Source organism: Felis catus, chromosome B4, assembly GCF_018350175.1.
Source record: "Felis catus isolate Fca126 chromosome B4, F.catus_Fca126_mat1.0, whole genome shotgun sequence".
NCBI classification, from domain to species: domain Eukaryota; kingdom Metazoa; phylum Chordata; class Mammalia; order Carnivora; family Felidae; genus Felis; species Felis catus.
The window spans coordinates 62,023,986-62,045,258 of record NC_058374.1 but is presented as its reverse complement, the minus strand read 5'-3'; the positions used below and the strand labels follow the sequence as shown (position 1 = coordinate 62,045,258).

General features: G+C 39.2%; 1 long non-coding RNA gene across 1 annotated transcript; it reads right to left on the bottom strand.

Annotated features, from left to right (window-relative positions):
- Positions 1-293: 293 nt before the first annotated feature.
- On the bottom strand, positions 294-11,280 carry LOC123386829. Its single transcript, XR_006601271.1, has 3 exons — positions 11,182-11,280; positions 7,286-7,388; positions 294-2,682 (listed from the first exon to the last, which is right to left on the bottom strand). It is a non-coding gene; the product is annotated as an uncharacterized LOC123386829 (long non-coding RNA).
- Between the last annotated feature and the right edge of the window lie 9,993 nt (positions 11,281-21,273).

Genomic DNA, 21,273 nt, shown 5'->3' with positions numbered 1-21,273 from the left:
GGTGAGTGCAGGTTAACTTATTTATCTTTGTATTTTGTATTTTCTAATTATTTTGTATTATTTTACAGTATTGTAATCATTTTCATATGAATATTTTTGGGTTACGGAACGAATCATCTGAGTTTCCATTATTTCTTAAGGAGAAATTTGCTTTGATATACAAGTGCTTTGGATGACAAGCATGTTTCCAGAACGAATTATGCTCTCAAACCAAGGTTTTACTGCTTGTACACACACAGACACACACACACACACACACACACACACACACACACACACACCTGCAAGCCAGGAAGATGAGAGATGATAGTTATAACAGGGTAGTTGTGAGACTCCAGTGAAAGTATTATTCATATACGTGAAGTGGTAGGTACCAGTTTGAGAGGTTTTACCAGCCAAGGAAAGTGTCAGGACTTGTCAACGAACCAGAGTTACTTTAAATTATAAGAATTTGGAAGAGAATGTTACAAGTATTGTTTAAATGTGCAACAATTCCTGAATTACAATTCCAGTGAGTCACGCTGCACTTATTGCACCAGGGAGCATAACCTGGTGCACATTCACATTCTTGCACATACCGGCCTGTTCACTCACAGGGGATGAAGTGTTTATGGACATAACCTCACTCAAGCCTGTGGCCCTTCTTGAAGAATTGCAGACATTACACAAATGGCCTTCATCTTGCCTCAAACTGTGTATTTCACACACTTTTTCTAACCTCTATGTGGCTTCAAACCCTTCATCATTATCTCATATTGATCGTATAGCCAAATGAAGACACTGAGTATTTATTTCTTTTACACTGTCACATCTTCTTCACCCTGCACTTATGATTTGGGGGCTTTAGGAAAGTACCTTAAATTCTTCTGATTATATTTCACTTTGCTGGATTTGGTCCATCACCCTGTCTGTTGGGTGAGAGCATACTCTGTCATCCAACAAATTTGTCATCCGTTCCAGTTTTGGGTCCTCAGGATATCTGGTAAGCAAGCGTTCTAGGACTTCATCTAAGCTCTTGATAAAAATACTGAGATGAATAAGATCAAGGATAGAGCCTCAATGCAAGTCACTCTAGAGATCTCTCCAAGTTAACATTAATTTAACAGTTAGCTTGATGCTGGTATATACTCTCATTAGCTACAACAATAAGGACTTCATAGTCAGGTATATTCTGGAGATGCTACCTATTGTGGGACTCTTAGAGTTCTGCATTACATGTTAGCATCATAAAGATTTGGAAAATCCATCAGTGAAGAAGGACTGACCTATGATACACTTGTTCGTGAGACACACTTAGCATTCCAGAGACTTGCAGTTATACAGATGCAGAATACTCTGAAACAAGGTCTAACCCCCAAAGGAGAGGTCCTCAACATCACTTGAGTGGAATGCCATTGCACTTGTATGGAGGAACTTAAATTATTAGGGAGAAACAAGAAAGGTCTGGGCTCTGTGTGTTCCACTGGTTTCCACCACACTTGGAGTCTCCAGCAGCCCAGTGCATTCACTCCCTCACTGGCTCTGTTTATCCGTGCAGAAGAATGTGGAGGACAAGGATGATAAGCGTGATCCCAGAGAGAGGGTAGAGGAACTATCATCAGTCCTGCCTGAGTGGAGATGTCCAGATGGTTCTCAATGACAGAGGAGAACATTTAGCTGTGAAACATAATGTCTCAAAAAGCTGCGATGCGTGTAACATGCTTCTCATTCCTGTGGCTGACTGTTGATCATTCTGGAAAGTGTAGCCCAGGTGGCACAATCTATTCTCTGCAATGAAATGGAAAACAGGTAGAATTCTTATTTTGTGCATTTATCCCTATTCTCTGAAAGTCCTTTTTCTATCAGTGTTAGAGATGAACAGAAGAATAGGCTGTATTGTGTTCATTAGCTTTGTGGGAGGAGGAACCACTGGGCAGAAAAACAGTGGGTACAGAGAAGCGAGGAAGGCCTCTGCTTGACATAAGTGTGGCCTGATGAGTGCATCTCTGTTCCCCTCTCTCTGCATGTGCTGGGACTGTGGGATGATGAGAATATCAAGACATGATTTCAGTTTTCTAATTATCCAGGGGTTATGTCAGCCAGCCAAACAACATGCTTCTGCTCCTGCCTTCTTGCCCGATAGCTGACCCTGCCTCAGCAGGGCCACCCTCCTTCCAGCGTCAAATCAAATCCTCCTATTTGTTCATCCGTGACTTCTCCCACACACTGAAGAGGTCAAATGTGTTTAATTACAGAGATTATTTTGTAATCCAGCGGACTACCACCCTACAGAGACTCCCGCTGAGATCACAATGTTCATTTCCCTGTCAGAAGTCTGCTGTGATTTTAATTCATGTTGTCTCGGAAGTAAAGAGTTCAAGGTTTTCCTCTTAGCTAAAATATGAGCCCATATGTCACTGATGGGATGCTTTTGGCAACAGCAGGAATCGTGTTCCCAGACCCCGAAACAATAACTTTTTAAAGGTTCTTCCAGTCTCTAAACACATGCGCACTCCTACCCTTTCCACCTTCTTTGCATCCTGTTTTTCTCTCTGTTTTTCTTGGCAGGTGTTGGTGTTGGGTAAATACTCCTTTCATGGAGGTGCTTGTCTGTCAGGTCCCACAGAGAGTAAAGAAAATGGCAAATTAATGAATTCAGGGTTGCGTCTGGCAGAAGGTGTGTTCCAGTCCCACGTGGCACATCTGGCAGCAAGTTAAAACAAAACAAAAAGCAACAATGGAGTAAAAATACAGCACTCAGAAACCTGAGGTTAAAACAGAATTAAATAAATGTCCTTCATGTAAATGTCCCTAAAACCAAGAGCATGTGATGAGAGCGGAGGAAAGAGGGCCAGAAAAGCAGTTGTAACTGGGAAATGTAAAAAAAAAAAAAAAGAAAAAGAAAAGAAAAGAAAAGAAACCTTAAAAAAGCAGCCGTATGAGCTTTTCAAAATGAAATTGGTCCAAAAATGTACAGCGATGTTAGGATCTTGCCCCACAAGTGCTGTCTGATTGAGGCAGCAGGAACGGACAGCTGGTCCTTCCCTATGCTGCCAGAGCGCTGCAGGCAAGTCCCCCCTTGGCATCTCATTCTCTGCCACAACACAGCCTGAGCTTTAAAGAAAATGTTGGCTGTTACCATTTCAAGTCAGTTTGCAGAATGAATATTTTCTAAGAACTCCGTGTGTTTTAAAATTATTCCTGTATCCTTGGTCACAATATCCATTGCAGAGGACAGCCTTATGGAAGAAAATGAAGACTTCTTTGGATATGATATTTTAGATTTTAAACAAAAGTAAAAGAGTGAAACTTTGAAATGACATAAAAACTGAAGAAGGAACCAACTTCTTATTTTTAATGTTTCTTTATTTTTGAAAGAGAGAGAGAGAGAGAGGGCATACAGGGGAAGGAGTCAGGGGGGACAGAGAATCTGAAGTGGGCTCTGCACTGACAGCAGAAAGCCTGATGCAGGGCTCGAACTCATGAACTGTGAGATCATGACCTAAGCCAAAGTCACACACTCAACCTACTGAGCCACCTAGGTTCCCCAAAGGAACCAACTTCATAAAAAAAGGGCTGTTGATAATAGGACAGAGACATCAAAGATCGTGTAAAATGATAAATGCTATCAAAGTGGGTCCAGCAGAAGATTATGACATTTAAAACTCTAATAGAGTGCTAAGTCATGGCTCCATTTCGCAGACAAGCTTTCCAAGGAAAAAAGGAAACATTCTCTCTGAGCATTTGAGTGCATTATGAGTACAGCACCATGAGCTCCTCAACAGCAATAAAAGCATCACTTTCTGTGTGAACTCTCCAGGTGAACAGATCAGACAATCATGTCTAAAGTTATGCTGCTGGTTGAAAAAGAGAACCATTTCATTCTATGTACCTCTACAAAGTGGCAGAAGGTTTTGTTTTCCTCAGCCACTAATGAGTCTTTCCTTGCCAAAAGCAAAACAATAACAAAATCTGCAGATGAACAAACAAATCCTCAGTGGTGTAGTTCAACTCGAGAAATCCATGTGTTCTTTGGGCACCTTATCATCTCTGACTTTTCAGTTTACACGCGTAGCTCATTCTTCACCAGATGTCAGATACAGAGTCACTTTAATAAGTATTTGCAAACAATAACAGGGTAGAGAGTAGATATTAAATAAAAGGACTCATCTTCCTTGAAGACATGAAGGTATGGGAAACTAACGGAAGGCAAAAATTTCCAGGGTAAGGAAAATGGACATTTTGGTCTTGACAGTTAATTATTCAAGAGGTCTCATGACATCACTTATTGGAAGGTTAGAGGGAGTCCCTCTGCAGAGGATACAGAAGAATCCCTTTGTGTTGTAATGGACTGATGTGTGAGTTACCGATCCAGAGACCAAGACTCATCTAAAGCATCATTCATGTTAGACATGTATTATGAAGGGATGCCAGGGGATGAATGTAAGTTCCTGTTTCTGAAGGGCAAGAAGGAGGGACCTGTCACAGTTCTGTTCACAGGGATTCCAGGGAACTGTGTAAGGAAACCTAACCCCAAGAACAGAAGAGGACTCACTGGGAAACGTTATTCCAGGGACGATAAACTACTGGTGAGGCTAAAGGGAGAATTTTGAGAATAGCAGAATATCTGTTACTTTATTTTTCTAAAGCCTTGCAGAGTCTGATGCAGGGACTTGGACCAGATACTTGGAGACAGGGGCCTATAAAAAGTAGGAATATATGGATAAAATTGCTGTAAGACATTTGAATTCAAGGTGATGCTCATTATGTACTATACTTGTTAGATATATATCCACATAAATACTGGTACATATATGCAATGCTAGTTACATATAAAGGATTTTTTTCCCTCCCTTTACTAAAAAGGTTATAGGAGCACACTGGAAAATACAATAGAAGAATGTATGTCACCACACAAAATGACAGAGGACTTAAAGCCACCATTGTCTGAATCATGATGACATTATTACACTCTTCAGAATTCTCTAGTAGTTTTCTACCATACCCAATATAAAGCTGAAACTCTTTGCCAAGGTGAACAAAACTCTGTGTGTTGACTCCTCCCTTCCTCACCAGCTCTACCCCTTCATAATCTCTCCCTTTCTGCTTCAGCCATTATGACTCTTTTGCTGTTTCTCAAGCAAACCAAATCTATTATAGCCTCCGGGCCTTGCATTGGCTTTCCTTCTGACCAGCCTGCCTTTCCCCAGATCTTCACCTCACTTCCTGTCTCATTTCAGGCAGGTTTCTGCTTAAAGATAACCTTCCTAGAGAGGTCCTTCCTGAGTTCTAGAATCTGTGAGGACAAATTAGGGTTGGATCAGGCTTCTCCTATTCTGAGGTTGAGGCTGCACAGAATCTTGCTCATTGGTTAACAATATCCCCATCATGTGCTGAGACTAGTGTTGCCCGGGAAACATGATCATTACAGATCCATCTCAGGTTCAGACTGTGATACATTTTTTTTAACACAATAGTGTTCAGCAATATGTTTTGAAGTTTCTTTTAGTTATGTGATTCTATGTAGAGCTAAATTATGGAAGGTACTCCAAACTCTTAACATTCAGAAGTAATACATTGAAACATGGTAACCAGATCATTTTGAAAATTAAGTTTCTAAGAAGTGAGGACCTCTATCAAGCCATATAAGAATATCTAATAGTCTTATGGAGTCCCCTTTGCAGACATCAAAGCAGAGATAGACTCCATTGATGTTGTCTATGAAAGAGTCATCAACAGTGAAGACTGCTTGGGGCAGTCTTCTGACAAACAAAATGAGCCTAAAGTAAAAACAAGTCATCTGAAATCCAAAAGTTGACAAATAAGCAACCAACCATGTTTAAATCCCTTTTCTCTATGATACAAAGTAATGATAAAATGGGCAGAAAAGAGAAAGAACTGCGAAAGAGTATTTTTAACTCCTTTGTTCTCAAATAGCTTGAGTGACTATTTACTGTGAAAAGATCGAACACAAATGAGAGTGTCTTATTATTAAATTTTGGTTTTAAAAACATGCTTTGAACTTTGGAATGTTTATAGGCAAGTTTGTTTATCTAAAATAAATCATGCCCCAGTGAAGTTCCTAAAGTTACTACAATGCTAACTCATTTAGTACCAGGCATGACTAACTCATATCAGCTTAATAAGTCTTGGCAGCACCCAATTGGAAGAGATGGAAAGAGATACTATCACAGTTTATAAACAAAAGAGGGGAACAACTAATGTTACATGAATCTGTTCACACTTAAGAATGCCAAGGTTTTTTTTAAGTTACAATGCAGATCTTTGTGATAATTAAAAAATAGACACAAGCTGCCTTAGTTTTCATTCATCAGTACAAATGAGGTGTGGTTTCTGCGAGCACAGGTGTGCATGGCAGGAGTATACACATGCCCCAAATGTCAGATTCTTGCTCTGCTCATGCAGGTGAGGTGTGTAAGATGGGAAATATTCTGGATGCTCTCATCAAAATGTATGGAACAAAGACTCAGGAAAAAGCCTCCATCACCATGAAGTAAGTAGTCCAAATACAGGCCATGTAATGGGGTGGACCCCAGAATTAGATTTGAAGTAAACTTTAGTGGCTCACCTAGAACTATACTGTATAACTTAGGGGGAACTCAGGTGTCTTGGTTTGTCTCAGACCTTCCTACGGAACCTCCACCTAGGCAGTGCTGATTCATTACAATGGTATTGGTACTGAAATATTTTTTATTTAAAATATACATGACTTGGAGAAATGGATGATTCCCAAAAATTGTGACAGGGAAGATCCAAGATGAGTCCAGAGCATCTTGTAGTGCAAATTAGTAAGGAAAACAAACCAAAACAAAACAAAAAACCAGAAGGACAGATTGCTATTGATGATCTATATTCTTAATAAATAGCCCAGGTGATGCTAAGGCCATTCTGAGCCATATTTTGAAAGCACTGACTTAGTACAATCACCCCACTATTTTGCCTTTTAGTAAATAGGTGAGGGGTATGAAATGGTGACTTTTTTTCCAAGTTAAAGTCAGGTTGGCTGCACTATTAACAGCTTCTAAGGTACGTGTACCCTTACATTGAGTCATTTTTGGACATTTACATATAAGTGGTGACCCTTGCAGATTATCAGACTACTGAGCATTCTTTTAGGTAAGGAATATGCTACTAAGATAAACAACGGAGACTAGTGTTTGACAATGGTTGTGTCCCAGGGACATATAGCTATAGTTAAATTCCAGGGACTTCTGCAGGAGTATGGTCCTGTCACCCCAGGAGCTATAACCCTACCCTAATTAAGGAAAAGGAGTGAGTAGTTTACCTAGGCTTTGCTCCATTGCTGAATTTCTCCTTTTGCTGGTTCTGGAATTTTCTGTTTCATGATTTATTCCCTCATTCTAGTGAAGCATATTTCCTTGAAGTCTCTTGAGAAAGAAGGGATGGGAGGTAAGTAATTTTCAAACATGACTGAAAATTATTTTTCTTGTATCCACATATATGATTGATAGTTGAAATATCAATTTTTTAAAATTTGTAATTACTCAATGATAAGGTTAAAACACACCTCACAATTTTTAATGCATTACCTTACTTTCATCTGTTAGCTTTACTAGACCATAAGCCATGCTTATTCCCTCTTTTTTCTCCACGATGTAATTGTTTCTCTGGAAGTCTTCAGGATCTTCTCTTTATCCCTAGTGTTACATAATTTCACGTTGTGAGTGTGCCTGGGTGTTGGTCTTTTTCACTTATTTAGCTGGAATCTCATGTCTTTTTGTGCTGGTAAGGTTTCTTCTATTATTTCTTTAGCAATATACTCTATTTTCTCTGCTCTCTTTCAGAATACCTAGTCACTAACTGTTGGCCCTCTAGAAATGATTCTCTAATTTTCTTACACTTTATCTCCAATTTTCCATCTCTCTTTTTGCCCTACTTTCTTGATGATTTCCTTAACTTTATTTTTCCAAATCTTCTATTGTTTATTTCTGCCATCAATTTTTTTTAATTTTCAAAAACTTCTTTTTCTCTGTTCCTTCCCTTTTTATGACACCCTACTCTTTTTTTTTAACAGATGCAATATTATCTTTTATTTGTCCAAATATATTTAACAAAGTCACAGTTTTAAAAGTTGTCTTATGTTTCCTGGGTAGTCATATTTCTTTCAAGTTCATTATTTTCTTTCATTATTGTGGTCTCTACTTTTCATTTTTACTTTTCATAATTAGCCCAAATGGTGGGCTAATCAATTAGGGGACCTCCAAATATCAGTATCTATAAGTTTTTTGCTTTATTCTTTTTCACCAAAGGAAAAAAAAAAACCTCACCAGTCTTCTGTGGAGGGTAGGGTTGGGAATGATCTATGGCTAGCTGCCAGCATCCCCAAAGGGCAAAGCTGAGATACCATTCACTATAGAATCTTACACCTAGGCCTCTTTTAGTTTGTATTTGACCTTCTTTTTACTGTTCTTGTTTCCCTTATTCTCTTTGTCCTCTCTGCTTTATATCTTCTTAAAAATTTCTTTACTTTCAGGGTGCCAGGGTAGCTCAGTCAGTTAAGCATCTGACTTCAGCTCAGGTCATGATCTCACAGTTTGTGAGTTCTAGCCCCGCATCAGGCTCTGTGCTGAGAGCTCAGAGCCTGGAGCCTGCTTCAGATTCTATGTCTCTCTTTCTCTCTACCCCTCCCCTGCTCATGCTCTGTCTCTCTCACTCTCAAAAATGAATAACTGTTAAAAATTTTTTTCAAAAAATTTCTCTACTTTCATGATTTGAGCTTGTGGTCATCCACCATGGTTGAGCAGTCTTAGCTTCCCCTTATCCCACAGTGCCTAGACTACAAGAGATTTTCAGTAAATGTCAGCAGAATGGGTGACTTAGAATCACAGGCATTTAAATGTGAAACAACAGGAGGGAACATCCTATTCTTTAAAACTTTTGTTTTCTGAGAAACATCAGTTTTTCCTCACATATAGTAGGACTTTTCTATTAAAGGAGATGAGTTCTCTTCCTGCCAGTTTCTGTACAACAACCCAAATTTAGAATTTCAAAATTTAGAATTTTAAAATTCTGATTCTAACCATGATTAGATTGAGAGCTCCTCATGGACAGGCTCACACATAACTCCTCTTTTTTCTTGGCACATAGCTCCTAAAAAATAGGAATGAAAATTTCCTTTGGCTAGAAATGAGCCTGGTCTATAAATTATTTTTAATCAACATCTAGTTCAGTAGACTGGCAATAAGCTGGGAGAATCAGCAACAGAGTCAGACTGACCAATGGCCCAGGTAAACCAATGGCTGGTTGCTCCGGGAAGACATTTTCAAACTGGTATTTCAGTTCAATTTTATTTGGAAGAGATGTGAGACGGTATATCAAAGGGTGGGATAAGAGGACCAGAGGTGACAGTGACTCTTTTGGCCCCAAATTTGCAGAAAGAGGATTTGGTAAAAAAGAGAAGCTTTACCAATCTCCCACTTGGTAAAAAAGAGAAGCTTTGGATAAAGAAAGCTTTGCAGTTAACTAGAACCCTTTGCAAATTATTTCAGGCACTCTTTATTGCATAAACATGCTCTTGTAAGTGAAGTAGTACAGCTGGTGGAGGTGGTGGGAGTTCTTAATGGCTTATCCATGTGGCTCATATCGTCCTCTGCCTAAAAAGAATTCACATATGTTCAATTTTCTCTATCTCATTATGTTTGCAGTCTCTCTTAGATACTCATATCCTGGTTAATTGTTCAACAAGTATTACCCTTAATTCAACTTTAGTCAATGTATATCTGCATTGAATTTTTTTCTTTAAGTTGGGAAACTGATGTTGGAGAGAAAGAAAGAAAAAGGATGTTTGCCTTCATAATCTTGGTGGGGTCATTTCCATAGCAATTCTATTGTTATAGCCTATATGGGGATAGTCTTAGTCTTAAGTCAGTTTTCTGGTGACTGGGCAAATACTAATTCAGTATTGGCTTATCAAATGAGGTTTCTTTGGACTAGAATGGTGGTCTAAAATGAAACCACATTGAAGTTAATTAAGCAGGAGCTTTGAAAATGTTGCTTCCAAAGCAGATTTTAGATTTGCTCTTTGAATATTGCACAACTTTGGAAGCAGGAATTTGAAATGTGGAATTTGAAATATACGGAGTGGTTGTGTTATCTTCCCAACATAATGCTAAACATGGTTTCATTTGACTTTCTTGATATTTTCATCTTCTACATAGACATCACATTTCTCATATATTGGGCTTAACCTAGACTATGGTTTGTCTTTAAGCAGTCACCATCTCAATGTCTTCTTGAGCAACTGGGGGATGTTAACCTCAGATGAATGTGGCTATACATGTTTGCACATCCAGAATGTGTTATTACTCAGGACCTATAATTTGTTTTTTTTTGTTTTTTTTTTTTTGTTTTTTTTTTTGCCTATCATTCTTGATTACTACTATGCCTAAAACCATCTTCTCTGGATGTCTTCTTTTTCTTTCTGGAACATGAATCAGTTTGGGTCTTTCTGGGCCTAAATTGTGATAAAACTCTCTAGAAAACAGAAATACGGTGTTTAATCTTACTGCAATGTCAAAGAGGAATGTCTACTTTTCACTTATTTTAAAATTTAATTTAATTATTCTCATTATTTTATTATTATTTTTCCCCTGCAATATAGCTTAGTGGAACTACTAGAGACTTGAGAGTTATACAGACTTGGATTCAATTTATGCAACTACCACTTAACTGGTCCTGGCTTTGTGACCTTGATTGAATTAATCAGTCTTTCTAAGCTTAAATTTATGGCATGACCAAATATACTGAATTCACAGAATTGTGAGAAGGATTATATGACAAAGTGAATCTCATTCTACTAGCCTGTATTTAGATTTTGAATCTGTTCTATTAATTAGGTTAAGTTATTTTCCAGACCTCATTGTACACCAAAATCACCTAGGGCACTTTAAAAAAATATAAACGCTTGAGCCTCAGAGATTCTGATGCAACCAGTCTAGGGTAGGAATCGGACAGTGGTGTTTTTTAAAGCCTCTAGAAGATCCTAATGGGCAGCCAGTGTTAAAAACTATTGGATGAGAGCTCAGTGAATGTTAGCAATCATCATTCGAGAGTGAGGATGACTAACTTCTTGGGAAACTTAAAATGGCAACACTTCTTCAGCCACCAGGAAGAAGATGAGAGTCTCTGAACTACAAAAATAACCCATTCATTCTCACTTACCCTCAAGTGGTCAGCAGCACTGGAGAAAAGAGAATCATATATGGCATTCCTTTTTTCCTTTGCATGTACAAAAGCCTGTGGTGTGGTTTTATAGACTCTATGGAGAGAGCAGAGATCAGTATTCTTAATATCAGCAAGATTTTTTTAAACCGATTTTTCAGTAGTTATTACTAAGAGATATTTTACTATAGTGGTTTAAAAAATCCGATGTAAAATTAAAGGGAAAATCCACTTTAAATGAGTAAAAATAATTACTACATATGAATTTACAGATATATCATATAGAAATGTTAAAACGATTTTTTAAAAATAAAACTTCAAATGAGAAATCAGTTAGAAAAGTTTTGATATAGGTTTTTAAAGAAAGTTTTAAGCTACTTTGAGATAAATGTAAGTTGAAAGTTCTCTATTATCTTTTTTGGAAGAATCTGCACAATGATGGTGTTTGCTTTTAGTTTAAAAAAACTCTGTAAATCTAATAACAGTTTGTTACTAGTATTGGGGGACCCATAACTAGTTATTCCATACTTAAAAGTTAACTCTAGAAAGTAGGTCAGAACATTTTCACTTGCTTTACCAGAGGTAAAGCCACCAGGGATGAATAAATGTCTGATTTTTTTATAGCTTGTCCCAGAGGTTTGATTACAAGGATTACTATACATTACTATGTAGAAGGTAAATACATTATTATTTTTATTCTTACTACTAATAATAAATTTATTCATTGCACTGAAGAGACTATATAAGCAACAAAAAATAACTATTTAAAGGAATTTCTGCAATGTTTGGAAATGTAAAATAGAAAGTTTGCAATGAGATATTTGTTCTAGAACACACAAATTTATATCAGTTATGCCAATTGTACCAAATACACCAAATATGGTATATTTTTGTGGGTTTTCCATAAAGTGCAACTAACGAATAGTCCTAAAATATTTGGTCCCATTGAATACCCAACAGTTGCCAGACACTGTGCTAAGTGCACCATCTTGTTCGAACCTCAGTACAACCTAACCATTATTATCCCCATTTTACACGTGAGAAAACTGAGGATCAAAGAGTTAAGTCCCCACTACTCAGAGTGGGGTTTAGGAGCAGCAGCAGCATTGCCTGGTTGCCTGCAAGGCACGCCTAATGACAGGCTCTTCCCCACAAATGCTGAATCAGCATCTGCATTTTAAGAGGCTCTCCAGGTGATTCTTGTGTAAGAGAAGCACTGGTTTAAGTAGTTGCCCCAGGTATGCATTTAAATCTTGTTTTTAGTTTATTTATTTTTAGAGAGAATCCCAAGCAGGCTCCACGCTGTCAGTGCAGAGCCTCATGCAGGGCTGGAACTCATGAACCGTGAGATCATGACCTGAGCTGGCATCAAAAGTCCCATGTTTAACCCAAGGAGCTACCCAGGCGCCCCTCCCCGGTATGCATTTAGATACTAGTTGAACCAGGAGTTAGCTTAGTCAGTGTTAGTATTAAGCAGGATCTAAAATGTGTATCCTAGGAAGTAAATGACAATACTATTTTATAAATTACACAAGGTAAGACTGAACATGAGCCGTGCAGGGCACACATAGGTTGGCGGAAGTTTAGGAATATAACTAGGATTGCAGGCCCTACAGGTGTGTACAGGAGTGGGCCCCTTCCATGTTCATAGCTTCGCAGCCCTCTGCCCTGACTCTGAGGAGCAACCTGCGTCAGAGCCGACCCTGAGTGTGCACACCTCAGTGTCTACACCCTCTGCACCCCACACAGCTAACGAGGTACTGTCTTTGATGGAGTCAAAGGAGGAAGCATTCTCTTCTCTTGCTGTGGCTGCCACAGCCACCGCCGAGACTGTGCTGTGAGCCCGGTGTGAGCCCCTGCTCTGATAGTAGAAGAGCCGCCCCCTATGGCTCTCCCTGGTTCTTGAACACACCTCTTGCTGAAGTTCTCCAAACACTGCAAAGCCAAAGCCAAAGTCCGGCTTTTTTTATGTCTGGGAATCCACACAGTTGTCTCCTGTGTTCATAGATAAGTCTTGTTAGCTTCCGCTTGGGGCCCTCTGTTTTCCTTTTTCTCCTCCAATTTTCCCCTTTCTCAAACCCCTTCACCATGTCCACAGATACTTCCTCCAGTCACAACTGTGGCTTCCCCTGAAAACTTCTCTGTCTGCCAGGTGGCTGCCAACACAGTGTTCCTGGAAGTCCTTTGGAACTAAAGGCATGCTATAGATTGTTCAGTCTGTGAGAAGAAGGACACTGTCCCTCACGGTCCTCCTCTCCACATGCCTCTGGAGCTGAAAAGAAGGTCCACATCATGTGACTGTGTGCCAGCCCAATCACCTCTCAGCCAAGACTGCGCTACTGGGCATGCTCCTCTGCCTGCTTCTCTCTTCCTACACAACACTATTTGTTCACATCACTGTATATGGGGGCTTTGTACAGCAGCTAGTACATAATTGATGCTTAATAAATATTGATAGTTTTAAGTGGATGATAAATTCTCCATAGTTCCTCATGCAAATTCTGGCAGATCTGGTCAACAAGTCACCAGATGTGTTCAGGTGTGCCAGAAGATAGATGGATTCTACAAAGATTGATGTTATTAAAAATTGGAGAGGGGGCGTCTCTGTGTTTCTTCCTCTCTCTGCCTGCTGGTGTGAGGTATGGCATTCCCTGCCTCTCTCCTGGGAAGGCCTCTAACCTGTAGCTGCCTCCTCTCCTGAGACATTTCACCTACTGCTTTTGAAGTTCTGGGAAATTAAGGCCCAGGCCAGGCTTCCTGGCTCCCAGGTGAGGTGGTCAAATGGGCTCATCAGGGCCACCCCAGCTGTCTCCTTGCTGCAGATGCACCTGACCCAGCATGAAGGAGATGGACATTCTCCCATGGACCCCCAGAGAGTATTTGCCAAGTAATCTCTAATCTCAGGGAGTTGTTGTGTTCAGGTTCATTTCTTTTTATTAGGGAAGGAAGTATACAACCAGAGTCTAAAATAAGTACAGCAAAACCTTGGATTGCGAGTAACTTGTTCCGTGAGTGTTCCACAAGACGAGCAAACATTTCTAATAAATTTTAACTTGCCAAACGAGCTATGCTTTGCAATACGAGTAGTACATGACACCTAATGTCACATGATCATTACTAAACCAATGGTTCTTGAAGTTTGCTTTGATATACAAGTGCTTTGGATTATAAGCATGTTTCTAGAATGAATTACACTTGCAAAGTAAGGTTTTACGGTACTATAAATTATTGAATTTAATTCAATTATAACCCCTTTGTGAGATAAAATATTTATAGATGAGGAAACTGAGGCTGAGCTAAGCAAGTTAATAAGTTAGCTAAAAAAGAAACAGCATTAATATGTGGGACACACTGGATTAAAATTCATATCTAGCTGATATGATCTTTGATTGGAGTCTTTTAACAAGTGTAGACATTTGCCCGAGAGAGTGATGGGCTCTGTCTCCTGATAGGGCATCATTGTGAGTACAGGCACTCAACCTAAGCCAAGTATCGGTGTCTCTGAGCTTAACGCAGGGAAATGACATACGCAGTGTTACTTAGGTTTGTACCCCATTACACCTATGGAGGCTGTTAAACTAGTTCATTTACAGATTGGTGTAGAGTAACTCCCACTGAAACGCGCGGTAGGTCCCTGCTGCAGGCAACAGTGGGAGGTGGCGCTTAACTGTCTCTATGGAACAGCAAGAGACTCAGAAAAATAGCGTGGGCCCCGTGAACGGTGCTGACAGAGAATGTGCTGCCACTGCCAAAGGGAGGTCATGCCAACAAGCTCCGCCATCATGGTGCCTTGGTGATGAGACATGCCCGGGAATCTCCCGCCAACAACAGCTGCCCACGCCGAGAACCAATTCCTCTCTAGAGGCCACGGGGAAGCCGCACACTGGCACCACCCCTGGGAAACAGTCCAAGGCCACCTTTGGGAGCCCAGATAGCATGTAGCCTGGGGAGACCTGGCTCCCCTCACCACTCCCAGCGTGAGTCACATTGGTGAGGATAGAGTTTGTTGCTCTTTCAGGAAACTCCTCACTGGGGTTGGAAAACAAATTCCCCAATGAAAAATTGGCAGGATTGGAGGCACTGACACTTGAGGCTTGGGGCGGCTTCTGCAGGGAATTTCAGTTCTGACTGGGCTCTTTGGCTGGGGGGCGCCTGGGAAGGGGCGTGTTATCACTTGCCATTCGCTTTGAGACATCTGGCCAGCAGCTGTTTACAGAGAGTCCTCTTTAGAACTGTGGGGGTCATCCCCATCACTGTGCAATGATGTTTTCCTCCTAGAGCTGGTCTTGCCCGCCTGGCACCACCATCTTTCTGATACCTATTTTTGAGATGTAACCTAATTCCCTCCTGAAATTTCTGGATGTTTCTCTGAGGCTCTTGCCTTACTCTTTATTTTCAAATGCTTTTTTTTTTTTTTTTCCTGGGAGTTCAATTTCCATGACTTGGCTTCAGAGCCCCCAGACTCCTCAATCCACTGCATCTGCCTGCCAGTGCAGGCCATCTTTTCATCCTCTTGCTCCTGTTTAGGTCTTGTCTTGTAGCTCCCTCAGTGCTCCCTTCATGTCCCTGCCACCCAAACACTTCACTCTTCACTCTCACACAGAAACACCCTCAGCAATGTTTACATATAATAAGCTACCTTTTTCCAGGGCTTGAGAAATTCTCTAGGAAAAACTTAGTCATTTGTGGAGGCTTCTTAAGCTCTATCGTCCTGCTGAGTTTCCAGGTAATTACTGCTAACTGCACTGCTTGTGGCCCAAGAACAGCTTCACATTACCTTCGCCTAGCAGGCCAAGAACATTCCCAAGGTGCTAGGCAGAGTTTCCGAGGGTGGGAGGTCACTGCCAATCCCCTCCTCAATGAAATGTGCCCCAAAGTGCTGGTTGTCCCACAGCCATGGTGTGGAGACCGAATGACATAATATGTCGATGATTTAATGTAAATTAATAAACATAGCACAATGTCTGGCCTCCCTTCAATCTGCATTACATGCCTTTGATGCTAAATATGTTTGAATTCCTTTCAAGTCGTCATTTGCATTCTCACGTGCTTCAACTTCCCTGTGATCAGGTGACCCTGCAGAAATGGTCCTAATGAATTGGTTAAGTCTTTGCAAAGACTCTGCCCTATATAGAGAGACTATTGTCACCAACAAATGGCATTTTCAAAATTTATTAGTATCAGAGTATTCAAGTTTTTGAAGTTTTCTTTTCCTAACTTGTATTTCTTTCTCATATGCAAAAAGATTGCTGGAAATACCGTACTGAATCCTCATTAAGGGCAACATGCCCCTATATTTTCAGATGAATATGCTGTAAGAAATGTAATTACATTTTTTTCAGTAAAATCAGTTTAGTGTTTTTTTTTGTTTTTTTTTGTTTTTTTATATGAAATTTATTGACAAATTGGTTTCCATACAACACCCAGTGCTCATCCCAAAAGGTGCCCTCCTCAATACCCATCACCCACCCTCTCCTCCCTCCCACCCCCCATCAACCCTCAGTTTGTTCTCAGTTTTTAAGAGTCTCTTATGCTTTGACTCTCTCCCACTCTAACCTGTTTTTTTTTTTCCTTCCCCTCCCCCATGGGCTCCTGTTAAGTTTCTCAGGGTCCACATAAGAGTGAAACCATATGGTATCTGTCTTTCTCTGTATGGCTTATTTCACTTAGCATCACACTCTCCAGTTCCATCCACGTTGCTACAAAAAGCCATATTTCATTTTTTCTCATTGCCACGTAATATTCCATTGTGTATATAAACCACAATTTCTTTATCCATTCATCAGTTGATGGACATTTAGGCTCTTTCCATAATTTGGCAATTGTTGAGAGTGCTGCTATGAACATTGGGGTACAAGTGGCCCTATGCATCAGTACTCCTGTATCCCTTGGATAAATTCCTAGCAGTGCTATTGCTGGGTCATAGGGTAGGTCTATTTTTAATTTTCTGAGGAACCTCCACACTGCTTTCCAGAGCGGCTGCACCAATTTGCATTCCCACCAACAGTGCAAGAGGGTTCCTGTTTCTCCACATCCTCTCCAGCATCTATAGTCTCCTGATTTGTTCATTTTGGCCACTCTGACTGGCGTGAGGTGATACCTGAGTGTGGTTTTGATTTGTATTTCCCTGATAAGGAGCGACGCTGAACATCTTTTCATGTGCCTGTTGGCCATCCGGATGTCTTCTTTAGAGAAGTGTCTATTCATGTTTTCTGCCCATTTCTTCACTGGGTTATTTGTTTTTCGGGTGTGGAGTTTGGTGAGCTCTTTATAGATTTTGGATACTAGCCCTTTGTCCGATATGTCATTTGCGAATATCTTTTCCCATTCCGTTGGTTGCCTTTTAGTTTTGTTGGTTGTTTCCTTTGCTGTGCAGAAGCTTTTTATCTTCATAAGGTCCCAGTAATTCACTTTTGCTTTTAATTCCCTTGCCTTTGGGGATGTGTCGAGTAAGAGATTGCTACGGCTGAGGTCAGAGAGGTCTTTTCCTGCTTTCTCCTCTAAGGTTTTGATGGTTTCCTGTCTCACATTTAGGTCCTTTATCCATTTGGAGTTTATTTTTGTGAATGGTGTGAGAAAGTGGTCTAGTTTCAACCTTCTGCATGTTGCTGTCCAGTTCTCCCAGCACCATTTGTTAAAGAGGCTGTCTTTTTTCCATTGGATGTTCTTTCCTGCTTTGTCAAAGATGAGTTGGCCATACGTTTGTGGGTCTAGTTCTGGGGTTTCTATTCTATTCCATTGGTCTATGTGTCTGTTTTTGTGCCATAGTGTTTTTTTTTAACTAAAAATCTTTTCTCGTTAACTTCATGAAATATTGTAAATGTCATTTCTTGTCTTGTTCAGACTCACCATTTTGGTTGAGAGTAAAAAAACTATACATATTCATGTTTAATGCTGAAATATTCTATTGCAGATATTCCAGATACAGCAGTTAATTATTTTCTTTAATTCACTTTAAATTTGAAAATAAAAAATATGTTCTAAACTCAAACAGCCACTGGAACATATGCCACAAAAGGGCATCTGAGAATGCCAAAAATAGCAACAGAGCCAAGAAGAAGTCTTAATTGTTTAATTATTTTAATCGTTTAGTCATTTAGTTATAGCAGATATGTATAAAACAATAGGTTTTAGAAATTCTTTTCCCTAAATCAGGACTATTAATTTTTGTCCAGCTTTATTGAGGTATAATTGACACATAGAATTTGAATATATTTAAGATGTACAACATGATGATTTGATATACATATATGTCTTGAAATGATTATCACAATCAAGGTAATTAACATACCCATGATGTCACATAGTTAACATTTTTATGTGTGTGGTGAGAACACTTAAGATTTACTCTCAGGAGGGGTGTCTGGGTGGCTCAGTTTGTTAAGTGTCCGACTTCAGCTCAGGTCGTGATCTTGTGGTCTGTGAGTTCAAACCCCACTTCGGACTCTGTGCTGATAGCTCAGAGCCTGGAGACTGCCTGTGCCTCCCGCTCTCTCTGCCCCTCTCCCACTCACACTCTGTGTCTCTCTCTCTTCTAAAAATTAATAAACATTAAAAAAAATATTTACTCTCAGGAAATTTCAAGTATACAACATAGTATTTTTCATCATCAGTCATGATACTGTATATTAGATCTCCAGAATTTTTTCATCTTATAACTGAAAGTTTGTATGCTTTGGGCAACATTTACCTGTTTCCCCCACCCCCAGCCTTGGCCTTTTCATTTTGTTGATGGCTTTCTTTACTGTGCAGAAGTTTTTTAGGTTGATGCAGTCCCACTTGTTTGTCATTGCTTTTGTTGCCTGTGTTTTTGGTGTCATACCTAAAAAAAATCATTACCAAAACCAATGTCAAGGAAATTTTCCCTATGTTTTCTTCTAGGAGTTTTATCATTTCAGGTCTCACACGTAAGTCTTTAATCCATTTCAAATTAAATTTTGTGTATAATGTAAGATAAGGATCTAATTTTGTTCTTTTGCATGTTGATATCCATTTTTCCCAATATCATGTATTGAAGAGATTATTCTTTCTCTATTTTGTATTCTTGGTGTCTTTGCCAAAGATTCGCTGACTGTAAATGTGTGGGTTTATTTCTGGGCTCTTTATTTTGTTCTGCTGGTTTATGTATCTGCTTTTCTGCCAGTATTATATTGTTTGATTACTATAGCTTTGTACCATAGTTTGAAATAAAGAAATGTGATGTCTCCAAGCTTTGTTCTCACTCAAGATTGCTTTGGCTAGTCAGAGTCTTTTGTGGTTCCATATGATTTTTTAGGACTGTTTTTTATTTTTTTTTGAATTTTTAAAAATGTTTATTTATTTTTGAGAAAGACAGCCAGAGAATGAGCAGGGGAGGGGCAGAGAGAGGGAGACAGAATCCAAAGCAGGCTCTAGACCCTGAGCTGTCAGCACAGAGCCCAGGAACCATGAGATCACGACCTGAGCCGAAGTCAGATGCTTAACCAAATGAACCACCCAGGCGCCCTGGTTTTTATATTTTTATGAAAAGTGCCCTTGGAATTTTAATAGAGATTACATTAAATATGTAGATTGCTTGGGCAGTATTCTAAAAATATTCATTCTTCCAGTCTATAACCATAGGATATCCTCCCATTTATTTGTGTTTTCTTCAATTTCTTTCACCAATGTCTTATAGTTTTCAGTGTACACATATTTCCCCCTCCTTTGTTAAGTTTATTCCTATTTTAATCTTTTTGATGCTATTGTAAATGGTGCCATTTTCTTAATTTTTTTTCCAAATAGTTTGTTGTTAGTGTATAGAAATACAACTGCACTGATTTTAGTGTGTTGGTTTTATATCCTGAAACAATACTGAATTTCTTTATTAGTTCTAATAGTTTTTGATGGGGTCTTTAGGATTTTCTATATAGAATGTTATGTCATCTACAGAGACAAGTTAATTTCTTTTCTATTTTGGATGCCTTTTTTTCCTTATTCCTGTCTAATTGCCCTGGCTATGATTTCCAGTACTATGTTGACTAGGTGAGATTGGGCATCCTTGTTTTGTTCATGATTTTACAGGAAAAGCTTTCAGCTTTTTACCATTGAGTGTGATATTAACTGTAATATATGGCCTTTATTATTTTGTAGTACATTTCTTCTATACCTAATTTATCAAGATTTTTTATCATAAAAAATTGAATTTGTCAAATGTTTTTTCTATGATTATCTATTGAGATGATCATAGCAGTTTTATCCCTCATTCTGTTAATGTGGTATATCACATTCATTGATTTGCATATATTGAGCCATTCTTGCATCCCAGGCGATAAATCTCACTTGATCATGGTGTATGATGCTTTTAATGTGATGTTGAATTTGATATGCCAGTATTTTGTTGAACATCTTTCATCTGTGTTCATCAAGAATATTGGACTGTAATTTTCCTTTCTTGTGGCACCCTTATATGGCTTTATTAGGGTAATGTTGGCCATAAAAAATGTATTTGGAAGTGTTTCTTCCTCTTCAATTTTTTGGAAGAGTTTGAGAATGATTGGTATTAATTCTTCTTTAAATGTTTGCTAGAATTCATCCATGATGCCATTTGGTCCTGGCCTTTCCTTGTTGGGAGGTTTTTGATTATAACTTCAATCTCCATATTCCTTAACGATCTGCTCTGACTTTCTGTTTCTTCATGATTCAGTCTTATTAGGTTGTGTGTTTCTAGGAATTTATCCATTTCCTATAAGTTGTCCAATTTGTTTGCATAGAGATACTCTAGTAGTCTTACAATCCTTTGTATTTCTCTGGTGCCTGTTGTAATGTTTTCTCTTTCATTTATAATTTTATCTATTTGGATCCTCTCTTTTTTTTTTTCCTTGGTTAGTCTGGCTAAAATTTTGTTGACTTTGTTTTTGTTTTGTTTTTAATTTTTTAAATATTTATTCTTGGGAGAGAGAGACATAATGTGAGTGGGGGGAGGGGCAGAGAGAGATGGAGACACAGAATTCAAAGCAGGCTCCAGGCTCCAAACTGTCAGCACAGATCCTGAGGTGGGGCTCAAACTCATGAACTGTAAGATCCTGACCTGAACCAAAGTTGGACACTTAACCGACTGAGCTGCTCAGGTGC